The 25,422-nt window shown below is 39.6% G+C and overlaps 1 protein-coding gene across 2 annotated transcripts in view; it reads left to right on the top strand.

The window, feature by feature from the left end:
* Window positions 1–25,422, top strand: part of CPLX2 (complexin 2) — a 161,376-nt gene that overhangs the window by 49,757 nt on the left and 86,197 nt on the right. The window contains exon 2 of one of the 2 annotated variants that reach the window (XM_063447327.1): window positions 21,614–21,668. The exons of the other annotated variant lie outside the window; for it this stretch is intronic. The gene's annotated coding sequence lies outside the window, so the exon portion shown is untranslated. The remainder of the gene's footprint in view (window positions 1–21,613; window positions 21,669–25,422) is intronic. 2 annotated transcript variants of the gene reach the window in all.

Below are 25,422 nucleotides of genomic sequence, written 5' to 3'. Positions count from 1 at the left end.
GAAATAAATATAGTTTTTTTTCATCTTTAAAAAGTCCTGTGAGTGTGCCAATTCAAGCAGAGTTATATGATAAGTGGATGGAGAGCAACCAGGCAAACAGATAAACAGTTAGCTGCAGGACTGTCCACATAAACAAAAATTTGCACACCAGTCAAGCCATAAGACTTGCTTTTCCCACAGAAATTTACAAATCTGCAGTGATGTTGCAACCGCAAAGGATTCTGGGTGGGCATATGCAAATTAGTTTATCAAAGAATCACATGTTTGCCTCATTCCATTTTAAACATGGATTCCTTTGAGTCTGTGTTTGCTGTATAAAAAAGCTTTGAAACACAACTTGGGAAAAGATTCAAAGCCAGTAAACCACTCATGGACAGCTGTTTCGTTGTTAATGCAACTCATCAGCATGAGGTTGGTTACTGATATATATATAAATATATATATATATATATATATATATATATATATATATATATAATGCCTTAACTATGGTATCCTCTTACTTCCTGGTTCCACGGAGCCTAGCCACACCCCTGTATGACACGGTCTGCCTATTTAATCTGACTGCACCAGCTGATCAAGGCTGGATTAATGAACTACGTTCCTTACTCACAACCAGGCTACAACTTCGTTGTGAAAGCCTCTGCTACCAAACCGGACTGAAAGACTCTGCAAAGTTCCCTTCACCTCTCCTCATCCAAGACTAAAGATTAAACACTCTTCATACGCCTCTGAGGATATCTCGGGAACCAGTGTTCTATGTGCAGGAAGCTAAGTAAAACCAATGTGATAAGAGTTGCATCTAAAAGCTGTTATTACCTGTCTCCAAAAGTCCTTCGGTAAAAACAATCCTGTTACAGCTAACTTCAACTCATACTTCATATCAGTTATCTGCATCTGGCTTGCTTAAGTTAAAGTATGGAACAGCTATTGTAATTACTTCTCACCTAAACCGTTAACTCTATTAAGAGACTCTTTATTGATTCAGTGTCTGCAATTTTCTATCGTTTACTCCTTAAAGCTACAGTGCCTGTAATTGTGGACTTCAGTTATCATTTACTACTTAAAGCTACAGTGCCTGTAACTGTGGACTTCAGTTATCATTTACTACTTAAGCTACAGTGCCTGTAATTTGGAATTAAAGTTTTTACCTTTTACTTTCTTTAATAAATATTCAACTATACGAAATCTGCAGTTGTGTTCCTTCATAACAAATGTTTAAACATGACAGAATAATCCAGCCATTGTAATGGATCCAGCAGATTTCGATTCTACTATAACTACGTTGAATCAAAGAGTTAATGCACTAGCCCAAAGTGTGCAAGACCTGCAAGTTACTAACGAAAGACTTCTCACTTATATCAGAGATTTACAAACTCATACTCCTCATACTACTCTGCACTCGGCTAGTGATCCTGCTGTGTGTAACCCTGAAAAGTTCTATGGAGATCGTTCCTCAACTCTTGCAAATTGTTAATTGCTTTGAAACCTCGATCCTACCCTACAGAAAGAACTAAAGTTTGTTCGGTTATTTCCTTTCTAAGAGGTGAACCTATGTCATGGGCTCATTCCTTTCTGGAAAACGATGACCCCATCTTAGATTCACTGGATGAATTTTTTGAAGCCATGTCTCTTCTCTATGAAGATCCTAACAAACAAGCTACAGCTGATTTAACAATCAGAACACTACAGCAAAGAAATAGACCCGTTGAAGATTACATTGCTGAATTCAAAAGATGGGCTATAGAAACGCAATGGAATGACATCACATTGCGCAACCAGTTTCGAATTGGTTTATCGGAAGCTGTAAAAGATGAATTATCTAGAACAGAACTCCCTACTAATTTGAACGCTCTAATTCGCCTATCAATCAGCATTGACAGAAGATTAAGAGAAAGAAAGGCCGAAAAGTCTCTTTTTCTTTCAAAAGACCGCAAACCTTTCACTCCCTCAAAAGCTCCAGAAAAGACTTCCTTAACAAGTGAACCTATGGAACTAGGGGCTCCAAAGCCTCCTGACAACCCATCTGAACCAATCGAACCTATGGAAATAGGGATAATAAGAAGTCCCCTCACTCCTGAAGAGAAAAATCGAAGACGTATGTTAAACCTCTGCATGTATTGTGCCTCTCAAGTTCATTCAGTCTCTGATTGTCCTTCATTGAAACGGACAAAAGGCAGAAGGCAGTCTCATGCCTCTTCCATCCTAAGTGTACTTCCCTCTACAGCAAATACTCAAATGTCCCCTATCGTTCTTGTATTACAGTGGGACAATAAAAGAATCATAACCAAGGCTGTTATCGATTCCGGTGCAAATGGAGTATTCATCGACTCAGCCTTTGTAACAAAGAATAAAATTCCTTGTGTTCGTAAAAGAACTTCTGTACCTGTTAAAGTGATTGACGGGTCCCTCATCTCATCGGGACCAATAGTTCATGAATCCATCCCTCTAAAAGTAACCATCAATCATACTCATACGGAAAGTCTTATATTTGATGTCATCTCATCACCATTTTTTCCTATTATATTAGGGATCAACTGGTTAAGGAACCACAACCCTCAAATCTCATGGTTTCCCTTCTCTCTTGCATTTGATTCTGATTATTGCAAGAAAACATGCTTGCAACGTATTCCAATTCTCCAGTCTACGAAAGAACCAGCTAAAACCTCATGTTGTTCTGACACCGAACTGGAGTCTCCTCCTCCTACAGTCATTGGAATCCTATCTTCTCTTATCGACGACGTTAAAGGTCTCAGTGAAGACGCTCTTGAACTTCCTATATCAAGTAAATTATCCAAGAAAAACGGTCTCTACTATTTTAAAGACCGGATTTATGTACCTCCCTCTTTCAGAATTAAAGTACTTGAAATTATTCATGATTCTCCTCTGGCAGGTCATCCAGGTATGAAAAAGACCCTTGAATTGTCTAAAAGATACTATTGGTGGCCTCGTCAAGACCAAACTATTGAATCTTATGTCAATTCCTGTTCTGTATGCCAAAGATCCAAACATGTGTCCTTGCTAAAGCCTTATCATCCTGACCCTTTCCAAAGAAATGTCACTACTTCTCCTGATCCCATATTGGTCCAGGGTGAAGAAGAATACGAAATTCAAAGTATAGTGGATTCAAGGATCCATCGTGGCTCCTTACAATACCTCATCAGATGGAAAGGATATGGAATTGATGAAGATACATGGGAAAACTCCTCTGTCGTTCATGCTGACAAATTGGTTTCCAAATTTCACAAGCGTTACCCTTCTAAACCAAGTCAATAGCACCCAGAGGTTGCTCATTAGAGAGGGGGTACTGTAATGCCTTAACTATGGTATCCTCTTACTTCCTGGTTCCACGGAGCCTAGCCACACCCCTGTATGACACGGTCTGCCTATTTAATCTGACTGCACCAGCTGATCAAGGCTGGATTAATGAACTACGTTCCTTACTCACAACCAGGCTACAACTTCGTTGTGAAAGCCTCTGCTACCAAACCGGACTGAAAGACTCTGCAAAGTTCCCTTCACCTCTCCTCATCCAAGACTAAAGATTAAACACTCTTCATACGCCTCTGAGGATATCTCGGGAACCAGTGTTCTATGTGCAGGAAGCTAAGTAAAACCAATGTGATAAGAGTTGCATCTAAAAGCTGTTATTACCTGTCTCCAAAAGTCCTTCGGTAAAAACAATCCTGTTACAGCTAACTTCAACTCATACTTCATATCAGTTATCTGCATCTGGCTTGCTTAAGTTAAAGTATGGAACAGCTATTGTAATTACTTCTCACCTAAACCGTTAACTCTATTAAGAGACTCTTTATTGATTCAGTGTCTGCAATTTTCTATCGTTTACTCCTTAAAGCTACAGTGCCTGTAATTGTGGACTTCAGTTATCATTTACTACTTAAAGCTACAGTGCCTGTAACTGTGGACTTCAGTTATCATTTACTACTTAAGCTACAGTGCCTGTAATTTGGAATTAAAGTTTTTACCTTTTACTTTCTTTAATAAATATTCAACTATACGAAATCTGCAGTTGTGTTCCTTCATAACAAATGTTTAAACGTGACAATATATATATATATATATATACATACATACATACATATACACACAAACATGAGATTCACTGAACTCACTCATTCACTAAACAAATACTTCAAAGCTCACATAATTTTTTTTTTTAAAGCACCTAACATTTAGTTATATGATCATACATTATACATACAGTATATGATCATACATTGAATAAAACTGCCACAACGTCAAGGTACCCCATTCATGGCAGGTCCTACTCTAGCTATGCTTGCTCTTATGAGATTAATCCACTTACTTGGGAAATCTTTCATATGGTTGCTAGAATAGGACCTTGCCAAAACAGGGTACATTGGTGTTGTGGCAGGCTTATGCACAGTATGATCATATACTGTAACAGAACCCACATTATGTTTGCCTAAGTCATTTGTTTTTAGAAAACCTATTCAATTTTGTGAACTTTGAAGTTACAATTTTGTGATTGAGTGAGTGTGCTAGATCTTGTATGATATCTATCTATCTATCTATCTATCTATCTATCTATCGTAGGCTTATGAACTTAAAGGGACACGTACACCAATGCAATATTGGTGAAATCTTATCTTTGAGCTCATACTAACATAACTAAAAAAATATAACAAAAATTCCATTACAAAAATTCCATCATTTAATTTGTCTCCAGTAAACAATATTTCTTAAACAGAAGTAAGGGCCTGAAATATCAATGACCTTACCTATGGGTGTATTTTGTGGCGGTTTTGTTTGGGGGGGGAGGGGGGGTGTTGTTAAGTAGATATTGATATTTAATCAGGCTTGTCAATACACTGCTATTAATGATTGTTCTGTACACTAGCAAGGTTATTCACTAAACCAGGATTTCAAAGTGAATTTCAAATTTAAGGCCAAAATAGCCAAACAGAAAACAGAATTGACAAAATAGCCAAACTAAAAACGGAATTTGTCTAATTCGCCTATTTTGGCCTAAATTTTAGAATTCTGACCATTCTCACTTTATGGAATAATCCTGGTAATGTGTGATTTACCTGCATTTTATATGAAACTAATGGACAACTTTAAATACAATGACACCTGTTTCATTATAGAACTCCATCCACATTTAATCTACATTTTCAATCAGGGCAGACTGGCCCACTGGGATACCAGGACATTTCCAGGTGGTCCGCGGCACCTGAGCCCAGGCAGACAGCTGGTTTGGCCACAATTAGGCTGCTGGTGGCTGGAGGGAGACCTCTGCTGTCTCTGCTCTGCTCCCCCGCCCTTGCGCACTACTTTATGAGACTGGGGCACCGGTCTTATTAAGCTGTGCGCTGGGTAGCAGAGCAAAGACAGCACAGCTCCCTATTCACGCAGCCAGCCACCCGCCCTGCACGACAGCCCAGCATGCCACCCGCCTGCACAATCCCCTGGCCGGTCGCCACTGGACCCCACAGGTAGCAATAATGTGTGAGTCAGTCTGTCAGTGTGAGAGCATGGGTCTGTCATGGTGTGTCTATGTGTGTGTGTCTGTCATGGTGTGTGTATGTCTGTCTATCATGGTGTGTGTGTCTGTCTGTCATGGTGTGTGTGTCAGTCATGGTGTGTGTGTCAGTCATGGTGTATGTGTCAGTCATGGTGTGTGTATGTGTGTGTCATGGTGTGTGTGTGTGTCTGTAATGGTGTGTGTCTGTCATGGTGTGTGTGTGTTTGTGTGTCTGTCTGTCATGGTGTGTGTGTGTGTGTTTGTGTGTCTGTCTGTCATGGTGTATGTGTGTGTCTGTGTGTGTGTTTAGGTTACCAGAGCCCTTCCATTGGCAAGGGAATAATGTTTTTACTCATCTTTTTTTCCCCACTCCATGCTGGTGTCCCCTCAACTGGCCCTGTCTCTATGGCTGAGATCATCAAGCTTGATGATCTCAGCCAATCCAATGTTTTGACATAGGATTGGCTGCAAAACGCTACACCAATCAGCATCTCCTCATAGAGATGCATTGAATCAATGTATCTCTAAGGGGAACGTTCAGCACCTCCATGCAGAGCGTGGACGCGCTTAATGTAGGTGCTGCACACTGTGCATCCCTGACACAGGTAGCACCTCTAGTGACCGTCTGAGTGACTGTCACTAGAGGTGTCACTAGAAAGCAATGTAAACACAGAGGCGGTGTATCAATGAGCTTGTGTGTGTCAGTGAGATTGTCTGTATGTGAGTATGTTTACAGTATAATTAAACATTTTACTCTGAAAGGACCACTATTTTATTAAAAAAAAAAAAAAAATATATATATATATATATATATATATATATATATATATATATATATATATATATATACAGTATATCACAAAAGTGAGTACACCCCTCACATTTTTTAAAATATTTTATTATATCTTTTCATGTGACAAGACTGAAGAAATGACACAATGCTACAATGTAAAGTAGTAAGTGTACAGCCTGTATAACAGTGTAAATTTGCTGTCCCCTCAAAATAACTCAAGACAGCCATTAATGTCTAAGCCTTTGGCAGGAAATGTAAGTACACCCCTAAGTGGAAATGTCCAAATTGGGCCCAAAGTGTCAATATTTTGTGTGGCCACCATTATTTTCCAGCACTGCCTTAACCCTCATGGGAATGGAGTTCACCAATGCTTCACAGGTTGCCACTCCTCCATGATGACATCACGGAGCTGGTGGATGTTAAAGACCTTGCGCTCCCCCACTTTCCGTTTGAGGATGCCCCACAGATGCTCAATGGGGTTTAGGTCTGGAGACATGCTTGGTCAGTCCATCACCTTTACCTTCAGCTTCTTTAGCAAGGCAGTGGTCGTCTAAGGAGGTGTGTTTGGGGTCGTTATGTTGGAACACTGCCCTGCAGCCCAGTCTCTGAAGGGAGAGGATCATGCCCTACTTCAGTATGTCACAGTACATGTTGACATTCAAGGTTCCCTCAATGAACTGTAGCTCCCCAATGCCGGTAGCACTCATGCAGGCCCAGACCATGACATTTTCACCACCATGCTTGACTGTAGATAAGACACACTTGTCTTTGTACTCCTCACCTGGTTGTCACCACACACGATTGACACACACCATCTGAACCAAATAAGTTTATCTTGGTCAAATAAGTTTATCTTGGTCTCATCGGACCACAGAACATGGTTCCAGTAATCCGTGTCCTTAGTCTGCTTGTCTTCAGAAAACAGTTTGCAGGCTTTCTTGTGCATCATCTTTAGAATAAGCTTCCTTCTGGGACGACAGCCATGCAGACCAATTTGATGCAGTGTGCGGTTTATGGTCTGAGCATTGACAGGCTGACCCCCCACCTCTTCAACCTCTGCAGCAATGCTGGCAGCACTCATATGCCTATTTTCAAAGACAACCTCTGGATATGACGCTGAACAAGTGCATTCAACTTCTTTGGTCGACTATGGTGAGGCCTGTTCTGAGTGGAACCTGTCCTGTGAAACCGCTGTATGGTCTTTCCCACCATGCTGCAGCTCAGTTTCAGGGTCTTGGCAATCTTCTTATAGCCTAGGCCATCGTTATGTAGAGCAACTATTTTTTTTTCAGATCCTCAGAGAGTTCTTTGCCATGAGGTGCGATGTTGAACTTCTAGTGACCAGTATGAGAGTGTGAGAGCGATAACACCAAATTTAACACACCTGCTCCCCATTCACACCTGAGACCTTGTAACACTAATGAGTCACATGGCACAGGGGAGGGAAAATGGCTAATTGGGCCCAATTTGGACATTTCCCCTTAGGAACTTACTTACTTTTGTTGCCAACGGATTAGACATTAATGGCTGTGTGTTGAGTTATTTTGAGGGGACAGCAAATTTACACTGTTATACACTTACTGCTTTACATTGTAGCAGTGTCATTTCTTCAGTATTGTCACATGAAAAGATATATAATAAAATATTTACAAAAATGTGAGAGATGTCTTACTTTTGTGAGATATATATATATATATGTGTGTTTATATATTACTCAATCATCCGGGTGGCAAGACATAGCCTTACATATTACATGTGACATTATATGGCGTAATGACTTATGGGGCTGGCATAGATTTTTTTCCAGGGCTGCTTTGTATCCCCAGTTCGGCCCTGTTTTCAATGGCAATTTTAGTGAACTTTACAGGTTTGTATACTTGTATTTTTTTTTCTGTTTTAGTAGAATTTTAGTGTGGTGTTGGAGCTCTGGTCTGCTGTAATCTAGCACTTAATCTGGCAGGTTATTCTAATGATGGAAGGTGATTATGGAACTTTAGTATTTATTCTATTGACTATTTAAAGTAACTAGGCAGTTTGAAGAACAACAATACATTTTAGTTCCCATTATTTACCAGGTATCCAGTTGCACTTATAATAAATATATATTAAGCATCTCGGCAGTTGCCATGCACCATGTAATGATTATTCAATACAAAAAGTGTTTACTTGCCTTGGAACAATATAACACAAAATGCCAAGTGATATTACTTAGCTTTTCTTAGATGTGTCACAGCTTGCTCCATAGATTCAGGATATCAAGGGGATTTCAAAACATAATGAAATCTTGAAAGCAGATTAGCTGAGATTCCCAGTACTTTAAAGGGAAGCTTTGATCAGTGATAGGAAGGCCCTGCTCTTACAAGATGACTGTTTTCGTCTTACACTAATAGACATTAAATCTTATATGAATTAATAATTACAAATGGAATAACTGGACACATGGGTTGTAACAATCTCTGCACACTTCATGTCTCGGACCGGCGCAAGTGTAAGGCAGCTTGGATCATGCCCGGTCCGTATGTCCATCTCTACCTTTGTCTTTTGTTTTATCTGTTCTCCCACCTATTTCCCCTGGTTTCACCATCATTATCCACCACTGTCCACAGATTTATTTTCTGTCCATTCTATTCTGCCTACCTAAGATTATTTATTTCTGCTTGGTGATAGAATGTAATTATTCAGCCCCTTTTCTATTACCTACCTAGCGGTCATGGATGGTGGGCATAATTTATGTCTGTGTGAAAATGTGTGTACGTATATGTGAGAATGTGTGCGTCTAAATCTATTTTTTTTTTTAAGGGGGTAGTGGACGCTTCACAAATTCTGCTCTACAGGCACATTAAAAGTAAATGCTGCCTTGTTTGTCTGCCCTGCAGGTGGGGACGTTATGATTGTGCGACTCTCACACAAACATCCTGCGTGCTGGGCACCATGCTCATGATATCTTCGTGAGAGTCAGATCTGTGTGAGAGCCTGTATTTGTGTGTCTGTGTATGATTATCACTCTGTGTACTGGTGCGTGCCTGTATATGTATAGTATTGTGTACCTGTTTCTTTTCCTGAACAATCTCAGCACCCAAACAACCTGGCCACAGAGTGGGTATTTCATGTTACTCATTCACCCTCCCCCTCCCCCCCCCCCCTATCTTCTAACAGCATGGCTGAATTGAGCAGAAGGGAAAAAAGAAGCATTGAGCACTAGCAGCTCAGCCACAATATAAGAAAGTAGAGAAATGGGAACAAAATAGTGTGAATGGGGGTAAGAATGGGGGGAGGCAAAATGCATCTTGCACGAGCCCTGTTCATGTCCTGTAGTATTGTCTTTCTTATTGGTCCTGGTGATCCCCATACTGCAGTGTGTGTTTGTGTGAGGGGTGCAGTGTTTGTGAGAGGGGTGCTGTGTTTGTGTGAAAGGGGTGCAGTGTGTGTGTGAGCATGCTGTGTGTGTGAGTGACTGAGGGTGCAGTGTGAGTGAGGGTGCTGTGTGTGTGAGGGTGCTGTATGTGTGAGGGCTGTAGTGTGTGTGTTAAGGTGCTGTGTGTGAGGGTGGATCCTTTCTGCAATCCCTGGTGGTGCTAGTGGTGAGTGAACTCTAGCATGAGACCCGGAGCCTTGCCAAGATAGAGCTGCAAGATAGAGCTCTTCTGGGTCCTCTCCTGTGTCTCTCCCACAGGCGTCCGCATTACACTGCCTGTGGGCCGGTTAGAGGATAATGAAGCTCTTCTACCATCGGCACGCTAGAAGGGGGGAAAATGAGAGACACAAGAAGGAGGAGTTGGAGACATAAAATGGGGATAAAAGCCAGAATAGTGGAAATCGGATACACAAAAGGGGGGTTGAGACATGAGAAGGTATAATAGACTCTAGAAATGGCGTAGGAAATACAAGAATAATGTTGGGAGTCACAAGTGGGGTGTAAGAGACACAAGAGAAGTGTAGGAGGCATAAGAGGGGGAAAGAGAGTCAATGGAGGCATAGAAGACACATGATGGCAGTAAGCATCACAAAAGGGTATAAGAAAGGCATATATGTTTTTAGGATCAATGGGCCTACTCCATAAACCATGGGCCTAGAGAGGCAGCTTCATTAGCACCCATGTTAACCATGTGCTGATCCTTAATCAAAGCTCTAAGGGTGCAAAATCAAATCAAATCAAAAGATTCTAAATCTAATAATTAAAAATTACCCAGAATCAGAGTCTTAATCTAGGACCTAGAAAACACTAGCAAGAGTGTGGGGAAAGTTGTATATATTAACAAGCATATTGACATAATATACAACAGGTGATAGTGCAGGTATGGTAGATAGGATTCACCAGACATGAGAGTAAAGCTAATCCCTTGACGGCACGAAATTTAATTACATGGGGCTGACTAGTGCTTGCAAGCCAGCCGCCACATAAAAAAAAAAAAAAATCTTACAGGAGTTAGTAAGACCCCCATATTACTATAAGGAATGTATTTAACTTCATATGCCCACACCTGCCATGCCATTGCTGCCCAGTTGCTAGAACAGGTCTTGGACGATGGGTGTGGGCCCTAATATTAATAATGAAGGGGATAGACCTAATGTCTGGCAAAATACGGTATTTAGTGAATAACCCTGATTGTTTTATGCCATGGATCAAAAGGAAAGAAAAATGATTTTATAGAAGTATCAAATGCCTCAAAAAGTAAATAAATTCTTTCTTGACTCCTTAATGACTATTACATTTCTCCTTGGTTTAATAATTTGGATATGTGTGTGTGTGTGTGTGTGTGTGTAAACATGGATTCCTTTTAGTCTGTGTTTGCTGTATACAACAGCTTGGAACACAACTTAGGAAAAGATGCAAAGCCAGTACACCACTCACGGACAGCTGTTTTGTTGTTAATGCAACTCAGCATGAGGTTGGTTTGCTTATTGAGGCTTGGTAGTGCTTGGGAAGCAAAATACAAATAGGTTATGGTGGGAGAAAATTGTGATTGAAAACCCCTTCCACCTGAAGTATGTGGATAGTTAATACAATGTTAAACAAAAATCTGCACACCAGTCAAGCCATAAGACTTGCTTTTCCCACAGAAATCACAAATCTGCAGTGATGTTACTACAGCAAAGGATTCTGGGTGGTCACATGCAAATTAGCTTAACAAAGAATCACATTTTTGCCTCATTCCATTTTAAACATGGATTCCTTTTAGTCTGTGTTTGCTGTATACAACAGCTTGGAACACAACTTAGGAAAAGATGCAAAGCCAGTAAACCACTCATGGACAGCTGTTTCGTTGTTAATGCAACTCATCAGCATGAGGTTGGTTACTGATTTCTGTTGTATACAGCAAACACAGACTAGAAGGAATCCATGTTTAAAATAGAATGAGGCAAAAATGTGATTATTTGTTAAGCTAATTTGCACTACTACTATTTAATTCACAGGGTCCAGTGTGAGGGAAATTAAAGGCATAGATTTCCTGCTAACTTTACTGAACCGCAATTTCACAAACAACAGCACATTCAGTCGTTTAATAAGTGACAGACATTTTCTTCAGAGATTTTCTTTCTTACATTACTCTTATCTGATAATGGGACATGGGTAGTGGAGCATTCCGGAAATTTGATTTTCCTGATAAACGCATGCAAAAAAAATTCTAGTTTATCCAAGACTTTTTAATTTCCATATCTGGCAGCCTTTTCTGGTCCAATAATGCAATGGATAAAAAAGGATATATGTGTATCAAGAAAATGATATGTATGCATTGTTGTTTGCTTGTAAGATTTAGTGTACATACTAATGAATATTTGACATGTGGTGGTTCCTTTATGTGATGGGTGGAATATTTAAATTCATTGTTTCATTACTTTGTCTCAATTAGCAGAATATCGTAAGGGAAGAGAGGAAAAAAAATGAAAATAAATCATGTTTTGTTTTTAATTAATCATACCTTTAAAATTGCTAACATTTGAGAACTGTGTTAGGAGGCACAGACTGATATTAAATATCTTAAAGAGACATATTTAATTTATTTTGTGCTACTATTGACTTGGATTCCTAATTAACTCAGAGGTGGTACCTTACAATCATTGTACCACCTGCATAGTAATTTGGGCATTTGTTTCTATGACTTTTATAATCTGAGTGAATTGACTGATTTTTGAACCCATGTCCACAATGATATTAGAAAGTGTCACCCGCTGACATGAACATTGAAGACTTTCATTGTGATTGGTTGAAAAATTAGGAGCTGGTAATGATGTGTTAAATGCTTTAGAAACACAATTTTGTTTGGATGGTTTACAACATTGGAAACACATTTCTGATAAAATAAAATGTTACGTTGCTTATATTTTCACCAACACGGAAAAATGCACAAGATTCCGTAATTACCAAAACATTAGGTAAATGATATTTCTGTTCTTGCAACAAATAATATTCATGTTCCATTTCCACTATGTTCCGGTACACTGTTTGTATCATCATAAATCTGCTTCATGGACGAATATGTATAAGATGTTTACTTGACACAAGCTGAAAAGAGATCCTGTCTAGATCCTAGGAACAATGTGTACTCATCATCATGTCTGGCTTTCCGTTCAAAACTGGACACTCTCAGCTTATTGAGAGTAAACAAATATTTGCGTTGCCCAATGCTGACTTTACATGAACTCTCTGTCTTGACTGTTTATATTATATTTTATACTACCTAATATACCTTTTTTGTTTTATTCATTGAGCTTTAGAACACGATAATGGCATGAACTGTATTGGGGTAATTCTCTAAAGTTCGAATGGCCCTGAATGGGACAAAACCATGCTGCTGCGTACAAGACCATTTACAATTCAAAATTCAGACATTGTTTATGCAATTTAACAATGCCTGATTTTTGTAATTCAGATTTCATCAGGAAAGCCAAAATCCAGAGCGAAAGCCTCAAATTCAGAATTTTGATCCAGGTCCGTATTTAAAAAAAAAAAAAAATATCCAAACTGTTTGACGCTGGCCCCCATATTACTGTAATGGAGGTTTTAAACCTTACTCTAGCCTCACTAGCAGGTGGGGGTATTTCTACTAACATATTTTAAAACTAGCGATTTTTGTGAAAAAAGAGGGAGGTGGCATAATCCCTTCTCCCAACTGTGCCCAGCCCATGGTCATTGGTTGGGAGAGTTCTAAAAGAGAAGCGGAGGTGGACATATTCCACTTTAACCCCTATCCCCACCCATAGTCAATGGGTGGAGATTTTAATAAAATAAAGGGGAATATATCATTATTATAATATTCAAGGTAGAGGACCTAATGTCCCTCCTGGCTCTTACCCAATAGCAGCATGTCTGTCAAGTCTGATTCAATAACCATCATTTACATGCTACAACAACCGCCGCTTCCACTAGCACTGACGCTCCTTCTGACACTCCTACCACAGCTAGTTCTTGCATTCTATATTCTTGGTTGAAGCAACTAAGGGAGAGCACAGCAAAGTCTACTTTGTAGGTTTCATCAGAGCCACAGAGTACCAAGGTAGTGTCCCATATTTTGTTGGTGGTGGTGTGCTCACCCTCGCCCCAGCAAGTGTCCAGCCTGGCCCAGACTGTTTCGGAGCTGCAGCAAGAAATGTTTCTTCTTAAAGGCAAAGTACACCCAGCCCCGGAACCTGCTTATCCATGTCATCATGCCTGACCGTTTTGATGGTAGCCGCACATCCTTTCAGTGCTTCAAGATGGATTGCGAGGTGTTGTTTTCTTTAAAGCCTCGAACATATGCCACAGAATTCATCAGGGTCAGAGCAGCTATCAACCTGTTGTCTGGGCGCATCAAAGTTTGGGCTCACCAAATGTTGCAGACGAAGAGTCCGGTCCTTGTCAGCTGGGAATCCTTTAGTACTGCTATGGACTCAAAATGCAAGACCACTGTGCCCAAGCCAGCTCCACGTACTAAAAAATCGCGGAGTCTTCGTAAACAAGGAACCGAGTACCATCACTACACCCCAGTGATGCCCCCTTATGATCCAGTTCCCAGGAAAACTCCAGAGGTTTCCTGTGTTCCACTTGACCCTGAGGAACCTATGCAATTAGGACTTGTCCACTGCAAAGTGACACCTGAGGAAAGAGACCGAAGGAGAAGCCATGGCCTATGTTATTACTGTGGAGAAAAAGGGCATTTCATCACACTGTGTCCTATTCGTCCTCCTAGACCTCCAGCTCTCCGACTGTGTACTAATTTCCTTCGCCCTGTGTACACCGCATACCAGCCTAAAAAGCTAAATAGAAGCCGTTGTTCTTGCCCATGCTTGGCTTCCACGGGAAAAAACTACATCCCCTTCTCCAGAGCCTCCTGCATCTACTCCCGAAGTTGCTTCCTGTGATACCATCACTACTTCCTGCCCGCCCCGAAAAGGATATACCTGTGGATTGTGCCATTTCTTCTATTGGCACTACCGTCCGTACAGAAGACCTTGAAATGTTCGAAAAAGCATTGTTAGCTACGAACACTGCTCCTGCTGAAGTTGTGTAAGTGCTTGCCACCTGTGCCCGGAACCTAAAAGACCTGGACAATTCTCCAGCCGTACCAGAAGCTGGTACTGCGGACTCCCAAGCTGTAAAGGGAATCCATGCTGGGGAGTTTGACTATAGGGACTCACTGGATTCAGATAGTGACCCTGGAGAGGTGTACTATGCTGACAGAGAACCTATTTACGCCCGGAGGTTGTTTTTAAAGTGGGGGGGTACTGTCACAGTTCTCACCAGATAGACAGACGGCCAGACGTGGTTGGTCCTGGAGTTTCCAACAGGAGACTTGAACCGGGGAACTTCTCAGTCCTGGTCCTGCTTCCTACCTCTGAACCACAGCAGCTTTATACTGTGACAAGTGATTCCGGTCCTGTTCAGCCTGGCATGTCTACTAACCTGGAGGCTGTACTTTGACTATGGCTTTGCTCCACCTGACCCTGATCAGTCATCAGCAGGGTATTTAAACCCAGCCTCGCCTGTGCTCAGTATCAAGTCTTTGATCTTGTGATCCTGTTTTGTACCAGTGTTCCTGTTTCATCTGCTTCGTATTATTGACCCCAGCTTCTGACTACATTTATTCTGACCTCTGGCATCCCTTGACTTCGGCTACTCCTCGTTGTTCCTGTTCTCTGGCATCCTTTGACCTCGGCTATTCCCTGACGATCCTGCTGGTTCAGTCCTTGCCTGTCCTGCGTATTGGTACTGCATCCTGCACAGCCCCCGTGCACAGACCCACATGCCGGGTGAATTCTTACCTGACCACCTTGGCCTGTGGCTATCTGCAAGGGTGAGCAACATATCTGCGCTACAGACTCCCAACTTAGGTAAGACCCTGACAGAATCATCTCATAAAACCGTCAGTTGCAACATCAGCTGCACCTGCTTCCACTGGCACAACAAGCTCATTCACTGTCAATGTTACCATCACCACCACCACTGGTACTACCACCAATATCATCACTGTCAATATTAACTGTACCAACACCATCAACATTTCCATTAGCATTAATCACCCATGTGCTATAGTACTCGTTAGTGTTGCAACAGCTTCCACTGCCACTGATACAAATCCACCAGCATCTTCCTCAGCCACAAGGTAATGGGTGAGGGGGTTATGTATTACAACAGCAATGCAAAGTTTGGGATCACTCTGAGTGCCTCCGAAGAGGGTGAATTGCAAAGTGAAAATTATGTGGCAAGAAAGAGGGTGAGTGAAGGGTCATCTCACCAGAGCCAATATGAAAGAGATAGAAATAACTATCACACACAACTAGGGACACTATGATGGATAATACAGAAGGAGAAGATAATACAGAAGGAGAGTACAATGCCTCTATACAATGCTCCAGCTCTTTCTGTCAAACTCTAGCTTCTTAGTACTCTGTGACTCTGGCTTTCTTTATAATCTCATCTTCAGTAGTAGTCTTACAATAACAAATTTAAATTTCTAGTAAATAATGTTGCAGTTGTGAAACATGTCAGCTCCTCCTGACTCACTGTTGGCTCTCAGCACACAATGTGCACATTGTTAAAGTAACAGTACACCAAAATACTCATTACCTTTGCTGAGCCGGCAATAACCAAGCAACGGTCTTGCTGTGTTCCTTATGGGCCGGTGGGCAGATAAAAGATCTCTCTTACTGGCACTTCATTGTGCAGAGTGAGGGAAGAGGTTGGCCTGGGAGGCAGAATATTCCTCCAGTGAGCTGGCTGGAAAGATCAGAGTGCTGTCAAAGCGTTATTATGGCAACGCTCCAACATAGAACCAATCAGAATGCTCTGAGCCTAACTGCAGGGCATTGGAAGGCTTTATAGGCCTTTCCCTGTACTGCGGAGCTCAGTCTGCGCGGTGCCATCCACGGGTGAAGATGGATTATTTGTTTAGCGTCAGGTTTTTTTCTTTTCGTCTATTTTTTGGGGGCGCTCATGTTTTTTATTCTATTTTCAAAGTTATTATGAACTTTTATTTTGCCTTTTTTGGGGGCTGAAAAAAGAAGATTTTAGAAAAAAGAAGACATTAAATAGTAAGTTATTTTTTATTTACAGGGATTTTGTTTTATTTCCCCCACCCCTCCCCATTTATAGGGTGAGGGGGATAGGTAGGGGTTTATTATTTTTTTTTGGGTGGGGGCTGACTGGGGGCTTGGGGACCCCTAGTCACATGGGGGGTTAACATTTTCATTTAGGGAACCCAACCGCCGCTCATGAGTGGGGGCTGGGGGAGACATAGGTGTCGCCCCCATTTTTATTTAGGGACCCCACCTGCCCCTCATGGGTGGGGGGGAGAAAAGGTCCCCTCCATTTTCATTTAGGGCCCCCACCCGCTGCTCAGGGAGAGAAGAGGAATCGATTGGGGAAAGGTAAGTTCGGCATAGCAGTGCCGCTTTAATGGAAAATAGGTATATTTAAAACATGCTGAAACAAGAGATTTCAGAACTGTCCCATTTTTTTACATGCCCAGTTGCTATCAAGAAAGCCTCTCCACACAGTCGATAATGAGAGGGGAGCAGCCCATATTACAGAGATACCAATGACACCAGGGGCAGATGTGTTCAACTGAATCTACCTTAAAGATCTTACAGCCATACTGCTGGAAAAGCATCAAGGTAGATGTAGTCCACAACATCTGCAGTATCCGAAGGTTAACACAACAAATAATACTGAAAAATCAGTGGGTTTATAGGCGCTTCAAAGTTTGTGACAGTGGGTGTGTATAAATGTTTTAGGTGTTTTCCGAATAACCTTAGTACATGTATAAATAACTTAATTTTAGTGTCAAAGACTGCCTAACATATACAGTACCCAGTGTTATAAAATAGTACAGCACTTGGAATCTATAAAAAAATAAATAATAAATATAACCACACATAGTGTAATCTGTATAAAAACAATAAATAGCAAACAATTGTAGACTTCATCAAGTCGTTTGCACCTTATTTGAATTTTATTAAGGACGTATTATAGTTGCGGTAGTGTATATAGTTTTTTACTATTTTGCACACTGCTTAAAAATATATTTTTTTGTATTTTAAATATATTATTACTAATAAAACATTTTGGAGTACATCCTAAATCCTGCCTGTGGATAAACCATGCTGTATATGTTAGGAAGTGTTTGACACTACAATTCCTTTATTTATTTATTAGTATCCAAAGCTTACCTAGCCCAGGATTAGCTGCAGTATGTAAATATATGTTTTTTCCATATGTTTTAGCTAGCCCTCCTCCCCCACAAATAAAACATTATGTTAGTGTTTCCGTGGTCAGAACCCTATATCTCAAAGCAAAAGAACATGCATGTCCATCGCAGATGTCATTTAGATAGTTGTAAGTTTGTATGGTGTTTGTATGAGACACAGAATTTGGCTAACCTGCAAGTCTGCCTAATTTTGGAGAAATTGCGTTCTGGCTGAAACCAAATGGACAAGTCTAATAATTAATTAGCTGATAAAGACTTTCACAGTAGACTTCTTTAGAAATAGATTTGTCTCTATCTATACACATTTCTGTTATTTACACTCCCTATGCTACGCGAACATGCTGCTTTGGTTTCTTAGCAACCATACAGCAAAATAAACATATTTTTTTCCTATCCAATTCAAAGGTCACATGAACAAAGGTCAGTGTTGAATCTCCTATTCAGAGCATCTGATCTCTTTCAATGAGATTTTTATATGCAATGGATGTCATAGCTGTTCTTCTAGGAAGTTAAACTTTAATTAAAATAAATTATCACATTTTTATTATTTATAATAAAAGATTACATATATTATAACATCTATGTGTATCATTTTGTAATGCATAAGTATAAGTAAATCCCTCTTTTTTGGCATAGCTAGCACTTACCCCTGCAGTATGGGGTTAACCATCTTTAAGTTCTTCTAGCACAAATTTTAAACTTATTCAACCAAAATCAGATAGTCAAAACCTAGTACGTATATACTCACAAATCCACTGCAGATTCACACAAAAATGGTTATTAATGTATATGAGTTTATTACTAAATAGGACACCACAATGCTGGATAAGATGTAAACTTTTATAATTTGTAGTAATAAAAAATATGAAAGTTTTAACTTTAACAATATTCTCCATTTTACACAATATGATTACAAATTGCTTGTGGTCCTAGAAAAAAAAATATTTTATTCTTTTTTTGTTACAAATTCATCTTTACTAACATTTAAATGCACTGCTTTGGCACTGTCCCGCATTTGTACATATTAATGAGATCCTAAGACAATACAATGCCAGTACATTTAGGATGCCGTTTTGTAACTAAGGGTTGTGAGACATCACAGATCAAACCTTAATAAGACTAGGGATTGTAGTCTATAAAACGTTGACGATAAATATTCTAGTATTAGCAGAGCAAAAAAAAAATTAGACTTCAGTTTCCAACTTCCCAAAATTAAAGTGTCCAAGCACCATAAAAACTCTACACGTGTCATATCTCCTGCATTAAAGCAGGATGTCTCTGTAGAATAATGCACAGGCAATTCAGGACTGAGTTAATTGACCAAGAAGCTTGATAAAGACCTACACTGAGGATGAAACATTGCCATTTGTTGTGAAACCTCGATAAAATTGCAGGGCTTTTCACCTACAGTTGTGTGCTGGACCATCACTTTCTTGGAGAAGTATCAGCTGATGTTCTCTGCCAAACAGCATGGTCCTTCATAGGCCTGGTGAGCTCTGTAAACATCTGCAGGATTATATCAGAAGCATGAACTGTGGTTGTGGGTACCTGGCAAGAACCAGCTGTCAAACTATACTAAAACGATTTCACTACTTACTGTGGGACAGCGCCAGCCGCCAGGGCACTCTTGGCACCATACCTTGTACTGGTTATGGTGCTTGGATTATTCCTTTAAGCTTTCCTCTAGGATGTAGGATAATGGATTTACACTTGCACATGAACAGGATTTTAATTGAAGAAGTTGATTAAGTTATGAGCAGTATCGCATTATTGTGGTAAGCCCCTTTTCCAGGCAGCCATTTGGTCTTCGGTAAGATAAGTCTGTCTTGCAATTTTATGTTCCCTCAATTTGCCATTTTGTCTTGAGTCAAAGCATTCTTCGAAATGATGTGGGTTCATGATTGCTGTATACTAAGTGGTGATCTGTGACTCCCAATCATTACCAGTAGAAAAGGCAGGAAAGTCTGTCTGCCACCATTACTCCTGGATCCTTCATGGACCATACTAATTTTGAGAATGGAGAAATGCTTGATCGAAAGTAAGCAATGCAATCATTATTTACCTTTTTTATGTGTATGCAAATTTTATATGAATACTTAGGAATATCTTTCATTTTCGTTAAATAATGAGAAACAAGCTTATCCTGAACCTGAACCATTATTTCAACTGCTCTTTCTGATCAGTTATTAAGCACTGTATTTTAAACTACTAGTTCTTCTGCCTCCATAATTCCAGTGGTATCTCTTGCCCAAGCTTATTATTATTTTATTATTTATATAGTGCCACTAAATTCCGTAGCACTGTACAATGGGTGGACTAACAGACACCTAATTGTAGCCAGACAAATGGACGCACAGGAACAGAGGGATTCAGTGCCCTGCTCAGTGAGCTTACATGCTAGAAGGAGTGGAGTATAGAGACACAAAGGGTATAAGTAGGGGTAATGAAACAGGTTGCTATAAAAGTATTAATTGGGAACTTAGAAGGTTATTTTTGAAGCTTGCAGGAGAGAAGTCATGGGGGAGGATGAAAACATGCTAACAGTTTAGATGATATGCTTTCCTGAAGAAGTGTGTTTATAAAGATTTTTTTAAAGGAGTGGAGACTGGATGAAAGTCTAACAGAGAAGGGAAGGGAGTTCCACAAGTAAGGTGCAGCCCTGGAGAAGTCTTAGAGGCGAGCAACAGATGTTGGAGTACAGACATAGGATAGGTAGATCTAGATTTGGCAAACGACTGGACATGAGGGGTGAAGGAGAGGTTGGAGTCAAAGAGAACACCTAGGCAGCTAGCCTGCGAGGTAGAGGTGATAGTGGCGCCGTTGACTCGGAGGGAGACAGACATGGGAGTAACAACACTTGAGGGAGGAAAGACCAGAAGTTCTGTTTTGGACAGGTTGCGTTTAAGGAAGTGAGCAGCCATCCAGTTGGAAATCGCGGAGAGGCAGTCAGAGACACGAGTCAAGATGGGTGGGGAGAGAGATCAGGAGAGGACAGGTAGATTTGTGTATCATCTGCATATAAATAATAATGGAATCCAAAGGAGCTGATGATTTTACCAAGGGAGGCAGTATAGATAGAGAACAGTAGGGGACCAAGAACAGAACCTTGGGGAACGCCAACAGAGAGGGGTTGGGGAGAAGAGGCAGAAAAAGAAAAATAAACACTGAAAAAGCATTGGGACAGGTAGGAGGAGCACCAGGAGGGAGCAATATGTTCAATGATCTGATTTCAACCTATTTTGTAAGTCATAATGAGGTTTGTATGTGCACCAATCATCATCTATGGCAGTAATATCCTGATAGCGAGACATACATTCTGATGGAGAAGCATATCCCAATAAACAAACTGCTAAGCTAAGGAAGCAGTTGATTGGTTCACACTTTACTGTAGAAAAATGCTGCTGAATGTATTATCTTACCCTCATGTATATAGAAAAGATTCAATATTTAACCAAAAGAATTCAAGGTAGAAAACATCTGGTCCAACCTTGATTTTTTTTTCATCCCTTAGTGGGAAAATATAACTTTTTTTTTTTTTGTAAATGTAGCACAACTGTATATACATATTTTCTGATACCTAATGAGGTGCTGTTGTGCTTATCTAATTATATTTGTGTTTTATTGCAGGGCATTGCTTGTAAGGTCTTACATCAGGATGAATGAACTATTTTGTCATTAATAGGTGAGTAAAACATGCTATATATTGGTTATTTAAAGACTGTCCCTCTAGATTGGCACAAAGTATATGAAACATTTGTGGCTGTATCAGCCTGTATAGACAAGGTGTGCTCTGCCAACCCATTACCTTCCCCTTTTATATTAATGTAAAGGTTGGCACAGTGATCATCACATCAACAGGTATGCCACAAGTTTACTTAACTACATTCTACGTCAGAATGTATGTCTCGCTATCAGGATATTACTGCCATATGTGATGATTGGTGCACATGCAAACCACAATTGTATCTGCTTTAAGAGCTTCAGGCTGCCCTGCTTCGCCAGACTATTTGTAGTTTGCCTTCTTGTATTGTATTCTTCTACAGATGGTAGTTAGATATACTAGAAATATATATCACTGGAAGAATAGAGTGTAGGGAGACACCTCGGGTAAGAGAAAGATTGTTAGCTACAAATGGACCTTTGAGAAGAAAGAAAGAGACCGAATTTTGTGTATTATTGTAAAAAAAAAGGCATCAGATAGATTTAGTGATCATGATAAAGACTCATCGAGATCCAGGATTGTTCTGTATTGTATTCTTTGGATTTCTCCCATTTCTTCATTATATGTTTAATGCATTTTGTGCATTCTATGGCCATTCTCTATAGGCATTGTTTTGCTGCACTAGATCAAGTATGCCTGTGTGTTTCCAATGCCATCTGCAGACTCTAAATTTTTACTGATTCCATCTTGTCCACTTGTGCTCATGAGTCTGTATATAGCAGCCTAAAAATCTGTCATATCCGAGTAATCTGTATCGCAATCACGGAATCTTTGCTGGATACAGATGACATTGATGTCTGATGTCATTGATGTCTGATGTCATTCTCACTGGATGAGATATTCTTTTGGATAAACTGTTTTATTGTTTGGTTCATGTACAACATTATGTTAAAACATTTTTATTTCAAACATCAAGTGAAATCATCTTATTCAATAGTCAGTTTACTAATGATTAATATTTTGTCTACATCTTGCTTGCCGGTACATATGTAGAAGTTATGTTTAAAAAAAGATTCTATGTCTCAAAACATGTTAGAGATAAGGGGTGGATCCTTTACTTCAATAACCAACATATGTCTGTGAACCTGCAGCAATATGATTATTCAAACAAATCATAATCATGATATAAGTGTCTACCATATGGCAATATTGTTTTAAGCCCACCTTCATAGTACCCCAATATCAGTGGGTCCTACGCTAATTCCAACATGGGAGACAAATTAAATAGTGCTAGAGCTAAATAAGGTAGAGTGTATTTTAATATATATATAATGCATTATTAAATTAATTTTATTTGAAAAAAGAACAATTTTTTTATGTTTATATAAAAAAATAATTAAAAAAACACATATATATTTATGGATTAAATGGATTACTGTAAAGTAGTGGTGGGACTGTTTATTTGTTTGCTGACATAGATGATTTTGAGGAGCCTTATACAATTTGAATCTGTATTTGTATGCGTGCGATGTTACTTAATCTGTATTATGTATGAATTTTGGTCACTATGGCAGCACCATTCCTGTGAAATGCATGTTCCGGGTGTGTCCCTAATTCCCTTTTTGTCTTGACAATGATGTGAGTGTTGTCAGGGCTGAAGCTTGATATTGTTATTTCCCCTGCAGTCTAAGGCGCTGTCATTCTTGCCTTTCCATTATGTTAGAAATTAAAGTCAAATATGACATCAATGTATATTGTTGCATTTGCTGAAAATATCATTCTAAAAATTATGATTTGCAAGTTAATAATTTAGTTCATATGGATGAGCTGGTCTATCAATCCCCAAAATTGTGACTGTCTATATAATGTACATGAATGTATCTTACAGTAGCAGTTCAACTTCATCTTATATATCTCAAAACTCCATATCTTGCCCTCAACATTATTTTTCAATATACTAATCCTTTCATTATGTTTTGAAAAGATGTGGATTTTTTTCAAGTTAAGTATATGTGAAATATGCTAACTATTGATATTCAAACACTCTCTGATCCAAGGTGGATGTATATGACTGAAAGATCCTGTCATATACTAAAGATTCTTTTCATTTTTTTTTTTAATATACTTTATTTAAAAAAAAAATCCTTTAAAAAATTGATATAAGGATTGATTGGATTAAAAAAATATTTTTGAGCTGACACTTGCCCATTAAGCTGCAGTATGAGGAAGATCTAGTTGGGCGGCCTTTGATAGACTGCTCTCAGCCTATTAATGAGTGTCAATTAAGAGAAATAGTATGTACTATATTTATCCTGTATAGTAATATTATATTATTTAAACAGGAAGGATACATTTAGTTTAGTATTGTAATTCAAGTAAATTATGCAAATTTTATCTACCTCAGAATCATAATAACTCTGTCGTTGTCCCTGTACCTTGGGCTTTGTCTGGGTGTCCGTGTGAGCTGCATGGTGAGGATCGCAATATCCAATACGTGTCCAGTGATTCCAGCACCGGACCTTTTGGCCCCACCTCCTTTAATGACTTGATGCATGGGCGTCTACATCAACACCTCGGTTACGCAGATTTGCTTCAATTTCAATGTCTCCTTACGTTTTGGGTACGCGGTTTTAAAGCAGGAGTGTTCCACTATAAATAGGAGTATTTGTGCTTAATTTAGTGCTCTGTTGTGGTTCCTTTCTTTTTCCCTATAGCGCTTTGTGATTTTTGTGTCTACTCTGGTTATTGACTCGGCTTGTAATCTTGATCTCTGGTACCCTTGACCTGGCTATTGTTTCTTGTTCTCCTGACCTCTTGCTTCTTTGATATTTGGCTTGTCCTGACCATTCTATCTCAGTACACGTCTAGCTCGGCCATTCTAAGGTCTGGTAATTCATTCTATTCATTTCTGATAAGGTTGCTCTCTGCAAATTGGGGTTATAACCATGACAGCAGGAATATAAATCTGATAATGAACACTTTAAGTAGGTATTGAAGAGAGTGCAGCCAACATTAATGACTCTCACTGTCCTGTAGTAAACAACCCTTTAGATCTGAAGGAGGTAGAATGATATTTTGGATTAATGTATGAAACTGTGTGTTTTTATGTCATGGCCATGCCTTGCACAGTACTGAAAAATACTAGTCTGCTTAAACATGTCCCTTTTCAGTGCCCAGTATAGCTGTAATTAAGTCAGTATATGCACCTAAGTCACTTTGCATCAATCATTGCTTGACATTCAAGCTTAGTTATTACAAAGAATTGTTAATGTATTTCTCCACAGCCTTTAAGTTTAACACTTATCTGGGTCCCACTGGATATCTGAAAAAGCAAGATGTAATTTTTGTTCAAGACAGGAACTCATGCAACGAATTCATTAGCTGAGGGCTTCAGATGGTTGATGCTCTCAGTCAATGGATGCATGCCTACATTGTTAACCAGCTTCCCCAGCTCAAGAAGACCAGAAGAAGCTCAGTCGCTGATGGAACAAATCATTTAAATAATAAATTATCTGGGAGCACTCAGCTGACAGTCAGCTCGGCAGATTAAACCAGGACTGCACCGGAGCACTCTTGGCACCAAAACCACTTGGCAACCACTGTAGTGTGCTGTGGTGGTTATTGTGCTTGGAATGTTCCTTTTTTAATCTGGTATTTGTGCCAGATATGTCAGCCTTATATCATGCTGGAACTCTTACTCAAAAAAAAAAAAAAAATGTCTTGTGCCATACTTAGCCTAACTCTTAATTAATAGATCTTATTTTTAACAAGCTTA

The sequence above is a fragment of the Pelobates fuscus genome, chromosome 3, assembly GCF_036172605.1.
Source record: "Pelobates fuscus isolate aPelFus1 chromosome 3, aPelFus1.pri, whole genome shotgun sequence".
In the NCBI taxonomy this organism is placed as follows: Eukaryota; Metazoa; Chordata; class Amphibia; order Anura; family Pelobatidae; genus Pelobates; species Pelobates fuscus.
The sequence above is the reverse complement of the archived record's forward strand: the minus strand, read 5'-3'. Positions and strand labels throughout refer to the sequence as shown.